This window comes from Hemibagrus wyckioides, linkage group LG18 (assembly GCF_019097595.1).
Source record: "Hemibagrus wyckioides isolate EC202008001 linkage group LG18, SWU_Hwy_1.0, whole genome shotgun sequence".
Lineage (NCBI taxonomy): Eukaryota > Metazoa > Chordata > Actinopteri > Siluriformes > Bagridae > Hemibagrus > Hemibagrus wyckioides.
This window is the reverse complement of record NC_080727.1, coordinates 9,544,353-9,559,167: the sequence shown is the minus strand read 5'-3', so window position 1 is coordinate 9,559,167 and position 14,815 is coordinate 9,544,353. Positions and strand designations below refer to the sequence as shown.

Below are 14,815 nucleotides of genomic sequence, written 5' to 3'. Positions count from 1 at the left end.
TTCATCATGAAGGGGACCTGACCTCGACCTCAAGAAACACCTCTGGGATTAATCCGAATGTTGATTGCTGAATGCTGAGGGGGAAGTGGTAGTGCAGTGGTTAAGCTGTTGGCCTACTGCTCAAAAAGTCGCAAGTTCAAGTCCTACAGCAGGGCTCTTAATTCTAAAATGGATGAGGGTGTCTGCAAATGCCATCAATGATTGTGCACCAGGTCTTCTCAGTAAAGCTCTTGTGGCTGAATGGGTAAATCCCTACACCCAGAACAGTGGAGGCTGTTACAACACCTTCATCATTTGGTCTGGACACATATAATTATGATGGTTGGGTGTCCACGTACTTTTGTCCATATAGTACAAGATAAAGACCATGATGAAGGTTAAGCAGCTAAATGAAAGATGTGTATCAGTCTATACTATCCCATTCTTCCAGCAAGTTGTCTTTATTTGTCACATATACATTACTGCACAGTGAAATTCTTTCTTTGCATATCCTATCCTTGGGGGTTGGGGTCAGAGCCAGCCATGATGCAGCACCCCTGGAGCAGGGTGGGTTGGGGGCCTTGCTTAAGGGCCCAACAGTGGCAGCTTGGCAGTGCTGGGACTTGAACCACGATCTTCTGATCAACAACCGAGCGCCTTAACCATTTGAGGGGCTTCTACTGCCCCTCTTCAAGCAAATCTTCAGAGATATCACACATTTGTTAGTGAAAATTTACTAACTCTGGGGTTTTGTATTTTAGCCTGTTGAATCCACTTTAATCTCACGACCTTTCAACTCCTGAAGCTTGCATTTTTTTGCTTACCTTTGCATTGCAGATTTTTGTATAACTTGTTTGAATGCCTTTTTTGAAGGTCAGGGTTCACTGGCTTTACTTCAGGAAGATTCAAGCATTCCTCCATTAAATAAAGCTTAATATGACAACTTTCTCAAAACACTTCTAGGTTGTTGGCTAATGTTACACTAGCTAAAATACCATTGAAGGCTCTTTGGCATAAATGAAAAATGTTAAGATATAAATATATTTCTGGTACAGTTCACAGTATGTTAAGTTTCATTTTCCTTTCAGCACTGCAGGCTCAGTGTACATACTCTACAATAAACTCACAAAAGCACAACATGCTTTACTTGTTGTATGTTATTTAGTCCATTTTCTCTCTCTTTCTCTCTCTCTCTCACACACACACACACACACACCCTTTCCATACATGTGGTAGAGAAAGTCTTTAAAAGGCCAAAACCAGCCTGACTTGTTACTGGAATGTTGACCTGATGAGGCATTTAAAGAGAGATAGAGAGAGAGAGAGAGAGAGAGAGAGAGAGAGAGAGAGATGATGGTTGGGGGTTAACACTGGTCACTGGTAAACAGCTACACTTCAAGGTCAGAAAAACAACAGTGCTGCCAGTTTTCTCGCAGCTCTACCCTGTTATGGAAATAGAATGCTATCAGACACATTAATGCCGACCTTTAACCCTTCTAACCAAGCATAAACTATAATATTTTAACAAATGCCTCATGCCTTTCAGTGAATTGCCAGCTTTTCTTTTGCCCCATAAAGCAGGATAAATATCAACTTCATCCGTGCAGGTCATTCTTTAACTCCCACTTTTGAAATGGTAGAGTTTGTGTAAGCGACTGGAAGCTGTGCTGGAGAGCCACAGAGTTACAGCTCAGAGCAAAGTGTTCAGGTCTGCACATGAACTGAATCTGTCACACGTCTAGACTCAGCCAAAAAGAATAAATCATGGAAATAACATCATTTCTTATTGATACTGAGCTCTTATTGATACTGACTACTGCAGACCGGGACCATCCCACAAGAGCTGCATTTTTGGAGATGCTCTGATCCAGTCGTCTAGCCATCACAATTTGCCCCTTGTCAAACTCGCTCAAATCCTTACGCTTGCCCATTTTTCTTGCTTCTAACACATCAACTTTGAGGACAAAATGTTCACTTGCTGTTTAATATATCCCACCCACTAACAGGTGCCATGATGAGAAGATAATCAGTGTTATTCACTTCACCTCTCAGTGCTCATAATGTTATGCCTGATCGGGGTATGTTGTAAAAATAAACACCAAAATTAACTATGAAACTGTATGTAGTTTTACTTTCATCTTGTGTTACTGTGTTTGCTTATCCCTCATTCCTTCAAATTCTATGAATCACCAACAACAGCCAAAAAGCTCAGATTACTAAACTGAAAGGTCTAAAATATCCTCTCTGCACTGAATCCTGTCATATATAAACTGTTTTTTTCTCCATTGCTGATATACTGGGGAACAGATTCCTCAGATCAACTTAATCTATAAGTCTCTACAGTTCGTTTGTGTGCAAAAAATGACATTTTGTCCTGTCTCGATGTCTCCTCGCCTCACGCTGTCCTGTATTACTGTTTCCTGTTGTTGTGTTCATTGTACAGAACTTCCCTTGTTCTGTCTTACATATAACATAAATTATGTAAATTGTAAAAAAAAAAAAAAAAAACAACAACTGTAAATTAGGGTTCATTGATAACGCTTCCTCAAATGTCAGGTTTACTAATTATTTTACTATTAGTACTAATTAGCACAATTATAAATGATGTAATTAGATTTTTCTTGTCAGAAATTGACAACTGAGCATAACTTCAAGTTTAAAGTTTCAACTTCAATTCACATGAATGTCATCATTATGGAAGAAGAGAAATATTTACTTTCACATATAATCAGTGGTAGCTCAAGTGGTAAAGACTCTGGGTTATTAACTGTCTGGGCCACTGAGCAAGTCCCCTAACCCTCCCTGCTCCAGTGGTGCTGTATCATGGCTGACCCTGTGCTCTGACACTATCTACCAAAGCTGGGATGTGTCAAGGGCGATTTTCACTGTGCAGTAATATATATGTGACAAAAATAAGGGCTTCTTCTTCTTCTTCTAAAATGAAAGTACCTGTGTTTATTTTCTGAACAATGCTAGGATCTAGATGCACTAAATATGACTTTATCAAGGTCTCAGTTCACACATGCAACATACTTAGCAGATATGAGCAACTTGTCAAGCGTTATATAATCATTTTGTTTACATTTATAGCCCTACTATTCACTTCAAATTACATGCTTCTTCGAAAATATTAACCTCTTTTTCACAATTTCCAGTATTATAATCTGGAACTGAACTTGACTTAACTGGAATTAAATATAAAGAACATACCCAAAGCACAAAATATTGAAATGGGGCAAAAAATTATATATTTTGCAAAATGAATTGCATAAACATTCACTGCCACTGCTGTAAAATCTCCCAATTACTTTGAACTCTTTAATCACAGTACATTTTTGGCACTGGGCAGACACTCTAATCCAGAGCAAATTACAATTTATCTTATTTCATACAATCAAGGCTTGAGAGCCTTGCTCAGGGGCCCAGCAATGGCAGCTTGGTGGTCCTGGGAATCAAACTAACAACCTTCTCAACAGAACCTCAACAACTTAACCACTAAGCTACCACTTAGAATGCTAGGTTTTACAAAGGGTGGCAATAAGAAAGCCATTTCTGAAAAATAGTTATATCTTGTGTTGTAAACTCTGCAAACATGTAACTTAAATAAGACCAGAACTGAACTGAAACACTTGTAATGTCTGCAATACGAGGATTTCATGAGGCGGTAGCAACAGAGTGGTGTTCAATATTGCCTATTTGATACGTCCCCTAAAAACTAAACAGAACACAGCAGGTTCACTTAGGTAACTTGAGGACATGTCGCACCAAATTAACACACCAGAGGAGATTTCCGCTTGACTGTAACAAAAACACTACAGAGAAGGTAACTGAATTCATCACTCTAAATGACCAACCTATTACTGTGGTAGAGAGCACCTGTCCACCTCTGGAGCTTTTGGAGCCACTGTACTTCCTCTGGACATTACCAGAAGGTTTGTGACCAACTACGAGGTCTTTTATCAGATGCGTCTAGCAATATACTACAGTATATATTATTACGACTCACATTAGGATCAGGCCAAAGTAAGAAATAAAAACGTAATCAGTACATCCCTACAGTGAAGCAGGGTGTGGGTAGCACTGGGCTGCGGGGACGCTTTTCATCAGCAGAGAAAGGGAACCTGGTCAGGATTGAAGGCAAGACAGATGGGTAATCCTAGAAGAAAATGTGTTTCAGTCGGCCAGAAACTTGAGACTGACTGAAGGCTCACCTTCTAACAATTAGAAGACCAAGATCTTGAAAGGCCCGACTTCAATATGATTGTGAATCTGTGGCACAACTTGAATATTGCTGTTTACCAACAGTCCTGACTGAGCATAAGAGTTTTGCCCAAAAGAATGGGTAAAAATATCAAGATACAACTGTGCAAAGCTGATAGAGACACGTCTCAAAAGGATCTGCCAATCTCTACCAATTACTGACCTATTGGAAGCTCCAGAGGGTGAATACTTACGTGCAGGTGTGTAGGTATTTTTTCTGTATCTCATTTGTCATTTGTTTGACATTTGTTTGATTTGTTTGAAGCTGTCAGGGTTATATATATATATATATATATATATATATATATATAAAAAATCCAACACCTCACCAAAAAACATTTTAGAAATATGTTTGATGAATTTCTAAAGAGGACAAAAGAATGGTAAAGATTACAGGATAAAGTAAAAAATGTAGACTTTGTGAAATACAATACTGGGATTAGAGGATTAGAAGGTCTGTCTTTGCTATAGAGATAACAAATAAGCTGACAGGAAAACATACAAACCTTTGGGCAATAGCCATCAAAGAAAATACATACACATGCACAGCATTCTCATGGCCTTTATGCTGAATGCTCACCTCTCTTTCATTCTCTTCTCTCCTTGTTTTGCTTATATCTAGACACAGATGAATATGAGGACATACACTAAGGAATGCATCCTCCTTCCTGCAGTACTATGCCAATACTCCCAAAAGATAGCTATTTCTCATAACAGTGATGTAACCCAAGCATAGTTTAGGTTTCACTCCACCTAAATGTTAAATTAAACTCTCACTGATACAGTCCAAAATGGGTTCTAGACAAATTTATGCCAAAATCACATTCTTTAATACTCCACACACATAAACACAGTTTGAAGCATTACCCAGGTAATGTTTTGGGTGTCTGTATGTATAAGCTTGTTTTCCTTTGGAACGTTTTCTTGGGTTAAAAGGATGCTATAAAAATAAAAAATAAAATTGCTTCAGCAAGGAACTGTTTCAAAATGGGAATCACTGATGCGCAAGACAATATGACAGAGCATCTCAGGCATATCAACATACACATCTGATAATGACCTCAGTTATCAGGATGTTTTGTATATCGATTTATGTATTTATGTATCAAGTAGTACTACTCTTACGAATACAATATTACAAAGTAATATTAATGCAAATGTGAGTATTTAATATTCTAAGAAAGCAGGAACAGACTACCAAAGGACTGGACATGTGAATAAGGGATCCACAACAAGCATGTATTTGCAGATTTGAACATGGACAAAGTTAGATCACAATAAGATTATATTAGAGCATGAGCCATTTGAAATGTCTGAAATGTGTGGCTTTGAATATATAACCAGCGAATGGTCAGTTAGGCTCTAATTGTTTTAACTGGAGCAAAATAAACAGATGAAAAACTCATCAATTACAGTAAACCCACCATAAGTATGTCACTGAAAAAAAACTTACAATATACATTTTTCCTATTTGGTCATTGGTCAAAATAAAAGTGAATTTTAAAGTAACATGAGCCAAAGAAGATTGTGCATGCAGTCACTGGAGGCTATTCTCAAAGATATGTTGTGAGGAGAAGGAAGAATCTAGTCGCCAAAGTCAGACAGTCTTCTGCATAACACAGAGGCATGTACTGTTTTGCATGTGATGGGTTGTGGGATGGGGCAGTCAGGGCACCTTGCTTTGGGTCATGCACAGTGGGTGAGCAGAGCAACGCCCAGTGGTCTATGATTTCCTAATCCATCCTTCAGCGTAAGTGTTTCACTTAAAGTAAAAGTTCTACTTCAAAAGGCCCTTACATAAAGAGGATCCCTCCCATTTATGTAAGTCTTAATCACGTACTAAAATTTATGCAAAATGGCAGAATGAGCTCACGATGGCGTCACCCAGAAGACAGCACTCCACCCAGGAGATAAACTTTCACCAAAACCTTTCTCCATAGTAGTTGAAACTGGCATTGAAGTAACAAAACAAGGCTCATAAATTCTCAGAAGACCACAGCTTCCACAATCTTAGGTAACACTGAATCAGCATTTTCCTTCCCTGCTTGTAGCAGGGCTCGCTATACTGCATCAAAACAAACTGTGGAAAGACCCAAGCTTTCAGAGACTGTAGTAAGAGATTAGAAATCTATTAAAAAGGGTGCGGGTAGTAAACATCACCGCAAGATGTGTGTACACGCATGCTTTGTTGTTGTCTGGTTAAATAAAATAATGGCACCTTGTGACTGAGGAGGTTCTGCTTCATTGGAAAGCATGAGTCGAGGCTTTTAAACGTTTATCAGCCTTCCATTATAACTGAATGGATGTATGAATTTTCTTTAACTAGTGCGCTGATGTTGTAAACTGAAGGAGCACCTTCATTTAAAAATTCCTTATAAACTGTTCCACTTGAAAGAGGAAAGCAAATAAAACTGACCAACTATTTTAACGAAGGGCTAGTTGAGATAAACTCTATATCATTCACCTCAATGATTAGCTCAAGTGAAGTGTTTGTCTTCAACACATGTTGCTTTAAAAGGAACAAGGCATTACCTTAATATGAAAAGAAAAACTAATCAGAAATCTATTAAACTACATATATATATATATATATATATATATATATATATATATATATATATATATATATATATATATATATATACAGTCTGTATAACTGTAAAAAGTGATAATCTATTTTGTTTTATTATAATCAAATCTGCGATCTAATCAAATATATCTACTGGCCAGTCTCAGTGGAGGCATTTTGGACCCTTTGGTTTAGAGCAGGGCAACTTTTCAAAAATGCCACCCTCCACCCCTCTAACGTGCCTTTCAGATGGAATGTTGCCCAGTCCTTTTAAAATCTTCAACTGTCCAGTTCTATGCGCCTGTGCCATTGTAGCCTCAGATTCCTATTTCAGCTCACAGGAGTGAATCCCAATGTTGTTGCTCATCCACCTGAAGGTTTTCTGATCAAAGTTGTTATTTCAGTCACTAAAGCTTTGCTGTTAGCTCAAACCAGTCTGGCCGTTCTCCTCTGACCTTTATGGTCAGCCAGACATTTCAGCATACACAGATGCTGCTCACTGGATATTTTCCACATTATTCATTGGAAACTCTAAAGACAGCTGTGTGTGAAAATCCCAGGTGATCAGCAGTTTCTAAAATATTCACAACTGTAATGACGTAGTCAACATCTCTGAGATCACGGCTTTCCTCATGAAAGATGTTTGATGTGAAGTCCTTTCTGAAGACTTGAATGAGTTTATGCTGTTCACTGTTATTAGACTAATCATATATGCTACATTACAGTCCCCAGTTAATACAGTGATTATTAGGGTAACAGCTAACATCATATATAGTGAAACTGGACTAGTAGCTAAGAACTAATATAAAATGATATTAATACAATTGATAATCTATGGTCAGAAAATAATGACTATGAGTCTAATAAAGCCTATAGTATCAGCAAAATGAAGATAATAGCTATATGTCATGATCTATGTAGTCATTAATCAACATAACAGTTATAAGTGCTTCGTTAGCCTAATAGTAACTTCTTCAGCACTACTCAGTGTCGCAGGACAGCAAGAAATATTTAATAATAATAGTAGTCTTTTTTGCACATGTGAACATTTGTGCATGAGTGGATACTGAGTGTGCGTGTGCATGTGCATGTGTGTGTGTATGTGAGAGAGAGAGAGAGAGAGAGAGAGAGAGACAGAGGTTTCACCTGCACAGGTGAGTACGCTTACCTCTCAGATCAGGTGTCTCAGGGAGTGGTGCTCCGTTTATTGATTTTCGCCCAAAACCAAAATGTGCGCCAGAAACAACAAATCAGCTGCAGCGTGAACTTTAAACCAGCAGGCAATACAACAATTACACAGCTAACACAGATCTCCATCTACTGCTCACTCTATCACACACACACACACACACTTTTCTGGCGCAAAAAGTCTAGCATGAACAATACAAAATTTGTCCAAACCCTGGAAAAGAGTGACCAACATCCTCTAGGTCTTTCTTCCTCTGTTTCTTTCTCTCTCTCTACCTTTCTATCCCCAAACACAGTGGATTGAGAAAGGAATCATATTACGTCCCTCCCCCCAGCCAATCAGCATGCATGAATGGAAACCATGTCAATGATGTCACAGGGCAGGTTACACATCTCTCTCATTCTCTCCACTTCCCTCTTCTGCATCACCCTTTTCAATACTGGGAAGCTTTCCATGAATAAACCTTAATGGGGGGGGGATTAAACCCCATTTCTGCTTGCTTAGATGAAAATCTAAAATCTTCCTGTTCTGCCCTCTTCAACCTTGTTGTGTTTAGTCTGCATCACTGATGTTTTACTTTTTATTATATACACACCCTTGTACTCCCCAGTGTTACTCGTCAGCCTTGTGAGGACTTGCATGTGTCTCATAATAAGTTGAAGCCAAAATGGTTTCCAGTTTGCAAAAAAAATCTTGACATACTAACCAAATCCTATCTTTATATTAGTTTATAGTTTGTCTCTTGTGTTTGTGGACGTATATACACAGACCAGACATAACATTATGACCACTGGCCTCATATTGTGTTGGTGACCCTTTTGCTGCCAAAACAGCCTTGCCTCATCAAACAGCCCTAACAGCAGATCCTTAGATAGATTACAGGATCCACATGTAAATATTGAGCAAAGTGTAGGTGATGAGTGTTGGTTAGATAAATTCCACAAAAATACAGTGTATGTAGGGTTCGTCAGGCATAACATTATGCAAAAACAGCCCTGACCCGTCATGCACCGTGTATTCTGACACCTTTCTATCAGAACCAGCATTAACTTCTTCAGCAGTTTGAGCAACAGTAGATCGTCTGTTGGATCAGATCACACGGGCCAGCCTTCTCTCCCCACGTGCATCAATGAGCCTTGGCCGCCCATAACCCTGTCTCCGGTTCACCACTGTTCCTTCCTTGGATCACTTTTGATAGATACTGACCACTGCAGACCGGGAACACCCCACAAGAGCTGCAGTTTTGGAGATGCTCTGATCCAGTCGTCTAGCCATCACAATTTGCCCCTTGTCAAACTCGCTCAAATCCTTACGCTTGCCCATTTTTCTTGCTTCTAACACATCAACTTTGAGGACAAAATGTTCACTTGCTGCTTAATATATCCCACCCACTAACAGGTGCCATGATGAGGAGATAATCTGTGTTATTCATGTCACCTCTCACTGCTCATAATGTTATGCCTGATCGGTGTATGTATAAGTAGTACTGTTGCTGCTTGTGTTTTATCCAGTGTTTTGTTTTGTTTTTTCCTTTTAGTTTCAATGAGCAACAGTCACACCAATCACAGGAGTCAGATATAAATGCAGGCATCATTTTATTTTAAACTAAAACACAAAACAAAGACAAGGTGAGGCAAGGTAATCTTAAAGGAGGTGCACTATTCATGGAAACACAAACACAATGTTTAGCAACAGAAGAAATGAAGAGCTTACTGTATATAAGGTACTAATCAGGAAGAAACACACAATAGGTGTGCAGCAAGACAACTGTGTCATAATCCAGATAAAGAGATTCAAATACTGAATCAGGTTGCCTCTGAAGGTCAGCCTAACTCTATTAGCTATTTATTTATTTATATGATCCCTACTACTTCCTTTTGAGCTTCAGTTTTATTCATAATACACACATAATGAAAGACCATACACTGATCAGGCATAACATTATGACCACCTGCCTAATATCATGTTGGTCCCCTTTTTACTGCCAAAACAGCCCTGACCCATCGAGGCATGGACTCCACTATATCCCTAAAGGTGTGCTGTGGTATCTGGCACCAAGATGTTAGCACCAGATCCTTTAAGTCTTGTAAGTTGCATCTTACAGGAATTAAAGGATACTTACAGGACTTAAAGACTAACATGACTTAAAGGATACTTTTGATAGATACTGACCACTCCACTTAACAGCAACCCAAACATGAAATTGAGTGAGTACACTGGTGCTCACACATGCCTAAGTTTTTCATGTGTCTTTACCATGCCCTATGGAGTGGACGACGCAGTTCCCTGAGCACCAGCCCTTTTTTCCTCGGAATGTGCGCAGTGCTTTTTCTGAAAAGGCTTTTAAACAGTTGTTGAATGCATCAGTGTGTGTGTGTGTGTGTGTTTACACATCAAGGCCCAAAAAGTTCTAGTGTTTATACAAGTTGAAGTCTGTTCATGTACTTCATGAGCTCTTTATCTAAATGCTGTGTTCAGTATTATTAAATATTTGTCAAACAACCGATCAGAAGGTTGTGAGCTCGAATCCCAGGTCCACCAAGATGTCACTACTGGGCCCCTGAGCAAGACCCTTTACTCTCAATTGCTCAGTTGTATAAAAATGAGATATAAAATATAAGAGTGTCTTCCAAATACCAGAAATGTAAATGTACTGTGTGCATGGCTGATGCTCTTTTGCTGACATCATCAACTTTAACATAAATGTATCTGATGGAAGCAAACATAATAATTCACATTTACTTCCACTGACATATTGAACATTCGATTAATGTTTGAATTAAAATACAACTTTCTGTTCTGTTTAGCTGTGGATATTCTGATGAGAGGGAACAAGAGCAACAGGAAACGAATCTCAAGAAAGATTTCTGTGCTTTTATGTACACAAAAAAAACTACACTCATACATAATGAACACGAGGAGAGTAATATACCTGGATGCAAAAAAAACAGATGGGGAACAGGGAAGAATGAGAAAGAGAAAGCGCATCGATGTGGGTAAACATCTCTCCTTAGTGATTAATGAACAGGTGAATAGGAGTGGAGAAACATTTAGAGTGTGGACATGAGAAAGTAACACACACATACAAGCCTATGTTCACTGTAACAAACACATAATCCTAGACATCTGTTTGTGTGTGTGTGTGTGTGTGTGTGTGTGTGTGCTTATGTTTGTACACTGAGCACCTGTCCTCTAATGCACCTGACCACAAATATGCTCTTTTGTGTGCTGTGACTTCTAACATAGCAACACACACACACACACACACACACACACACACAAACACAAAGTGAGGGTGGCTCAGTCTGTGTTTTGGAGTAGAGAGGTTTGCTGCACCTATGCAAATACACACGGATGATTCCACATTCACATTTCAAGCCAAAATTCGGCCTCTTTAACATAGGTTTATTTGCATGCTGTTACTAAGCTGCTTTTACATAGTTTTATAACATTGTTTACTTTTTATATTTTCACAATTTATACATAGTTTTAAATAGCATTTCAGATGACCAAAGATATTTCGGAGACCAGGCAATATACACCCAATGAGCGGTTTATTAGGAACTCAAGATTAGGAAATCTTGTACACCTATACATTCATGAAATGATCTAATCAGCCAATCATGACAGGTATGGGTCAGCAGGTTCAGGCAATGGTCACACTGACCATCAGAATGAGGAAAAAATGTGTTCTCAATGATTTTGACAGCAACATGAATTCCAAAAAGGAATTTTTGAGTATTTCTATAATCTCCTGCAGTTGTCACACAAAACAGTCTCTAGATTTACTCAGGACGGACAGAACACCTTATTGATGAGAAAGGGGTCAATAGAGAATGGCCAGAGTGGTTTGAGCTCATAGAAAGGCTACAGTAATTTAGATAAACACTATATACAATTGTTTTGAGCAGAAAAGCATCTCAACATGCTGAACTTTGAGATGGACGGGAACAACAGCAGAAAAACATGTTGGGTTTCATTTCTGTCAGCCAAGAAAACAACACTGAGACTGCAGTGGACAGGTTTAGTCACAACTAGAGTATCAAACAGGTCAGCAAAGGAGAACAACTGCATGAAAGAAACATTGTGAGAGCTGTAAAGAAAAAGCCAAAAACAACAGTCATTGACATCACCAGCAGGCTCCAGAGGGCAGAGGTGAAGGTATCACAATCCACTTCAAGAGCAGAAACATAGAGGCCAAACCACAAGATGTAAACTACTCTAAATCAGAAGACCAGATTGGAATTCATAAAAAAAAGAGACAGACCAGAGATAAACCACAACCAAGATTAAAGTGATGGAAAGGCCAAAGTGCTCCTGATCCAAAACATATGAGCTCATTATCTCACACTGGAAGAGACTCATCAATCTTTATTGATGATGTAACTCATGATGGTAGCAGCAGAATCAGTTCAGACGTGTGCAGAAACATCCTGTCTGTGGGTCATGCGTTGACCCATTGAGTTATTTTACAAGTAAGGGAAATTCAACTAGTATTAAGTGCAAATAAAAGCTGGAATTCATCTAATGATCTCAAAATACTTTCGGAGGTGATTTTATATTTATAAAGCATGTACTGATACACAAAATTCGAATAATCGGATATGCTGTTGTGGCAAACTTGCGAACCATTATGTTTAATTAAAACTTTCAACTCAATTAAAATACAAAAACTAAAACTTTCTTACAACACAGTGTAGTTTTGCACGATTCATTTTGACTCTCATCTAATGAAACAAAAGCTTTAGATTAGAATGTAACCCAGTTAAACATGGTTACCTACACATTAGCTCTCTGGCCAAGCTTTCACTGGTGTGACTCTCGAGGTGGCGTGTCAGAAGCCTGGGGCTGATAAATAGTTGTGTTGTTAAGGTTAGCTAGCAGTCAGCAGCCCAAAACCTGGGCATTGATGCTGTGTTTGTGCTACAGTGTTGTGTTGTGTTCTGGAGTTGTCGTGATGTTGCAGTGTCCTAATATTGTGGACGTGTAGATGTGTGGCTGCATGCTGCTGAGGTGTTGTAGTGTTGAGCTGGCAGTAAGCCGTGTTCTTCTGCAGAACACAAACCAAAATACCAAGACAAACAAAGGACCGGTCCAACATCATTCAGCTTAGTTACTAGCTCTGTTTGTCTTTCTGCACTTTTATCTCACACTTCGAATTAAATAGAATAGAATAGAATAGAATAGAATAGAATAGAATAGAATAGAATAGAATAGAATAGAATAAATCCATTCTATGGCCATATTGTTTATGTTTCACACTTTGTCTCTTTCTCAGTCTCTATATACAGTTAAATTAATGACATAATGAAAAGAGATCAGTTATATGCATACACACACGCGCACACACACACACACACGGCATGATGGAGCTACATGGTATATGTGTGTTATATTTTAATAGCACAGAAATAACCACACGTAGTCACACACACACACACACACGGCATGATGGAGCTACATGGTATATGTGTGTTATACTTTAACAGCACAGAACTACCCCAACACACACACACACACTCACACGGCATGATGGAGCTACATGGTATATGTGTGTTATATTTTAATAGCACAGAAATACCCACACATAGTCACACACACACACACACACACACGCACACGCACACACACACGGCATGATGGAGCTACATGGTATATGTGTGTTATACTTTAACAGCACAGAACTACCCCAACACACACACACACACACACGGGATGATGGAGCTACATGGTATATGTGTGTTATACTTTAACAGCACAGAACTACCCCAACACACACACACACACACACACACGGGATGATGGAGCTACATGGTATATGTGTGTTATACTTTAACAGCACAGAAATACCCCAACACACACACACACACACAATTGTAAGCACATATTAACTCAAGGAAACATTCCGCCTTGTTTTGTTGATACCAAAAATAAAGGAATAGTGAGGTGAGAAGGAGAGAAGCGTGAGGAGGAAACAGAGAGATGAAAGGGGAGACAGTATAAGCGCTGGGCAGATGGTAGATATAAGAGTCACTGTTAAATATTTATTCCTGAGTGTAATGCTTTTACTACACTGTCTACTGCTGCGCACACACACACCCATATCCCACGCCCCATGTGCGCGCACACACACACACACACACACACACACACATTACCATACTTAATACTTGTGTCATTTGTGGGTTATTAATACCTGTTGTTTTTAAAAGTTTAAACTAAAAATGAATTTCCAGAAGGTTCTAGCAAATCCAGTCCAAATTGAATTTTTAAATACTCTGTGTTTTGGTGTTTAACTATTTAAGTAAATTGTTTTTATGATCCTATTTTGTTAAATGACATTTGCAAAAATTCCCAGTATTTACACATGAAATATTTTTCATGCACAAGCTTAGAATCTCTGTCTGTTTGCAGATCAATATTTTTATTTATTAGTGAATTTTTTTTATTTAATCTGTCAATGCTGTTAATGAATGCTTTTCGATATTTAGAACTTATGCCACTGAACAAAAAGGTTAGAATAATTTTAAAATCCAATTTTTATTCCATATATTCAGACAAAAATGCCCTGAATTTCGATCTGATTTTCTTTTCGATCTACGAGCCTCATGGTGCATGAATAATGCATAGTGGTTCCTAAATAACGTGCTTTAAGATGAATCGATTAATAATAAGAGTTTCACGGGTTAAACTTTTCAAAAGACACATGCAGGGTGTGTCTAAAAAGTAAAACACACTGTTCTCAGACACAAAAAGACATTGAATCATGTCCAAATCGGAATGTTTGCCTTCTCTGGTGCCTTCATCTGGTTCATTTT

At 38.5% G+C, this 14,815-nt stretch overlaps 1 protein-coding gene across 4 annotated transcripts in view; it reads right to left on the bottom strand.

Annotated features, from left to right (window-relative positions):
• The window catches only part of shroom3 (shroom family member 3), a 76,403-nt gene that overhangs the window by 34,665 nt on the left and 26,923 nt on the right, over nucleotides 1–14,815 (bottom strand). For 2 of the 4 annotated variants that reach the window (XM_058416486.1, XM_058416485.1), the window contains exon 1: nucleotides 7,977–8,273. The exons of the other annotated variants lie outside the window; for them this stretch is intronic. The gene's annotated coding sequence lies outside the window, so the exon portion shown is untranslated. Of the gene's footprint in view, nucleotides 1–7,976; nucleotides 8,274–14,815 lie in introns of those variants that run through there. 4 annotated transcript variants of the gene reach the window in all.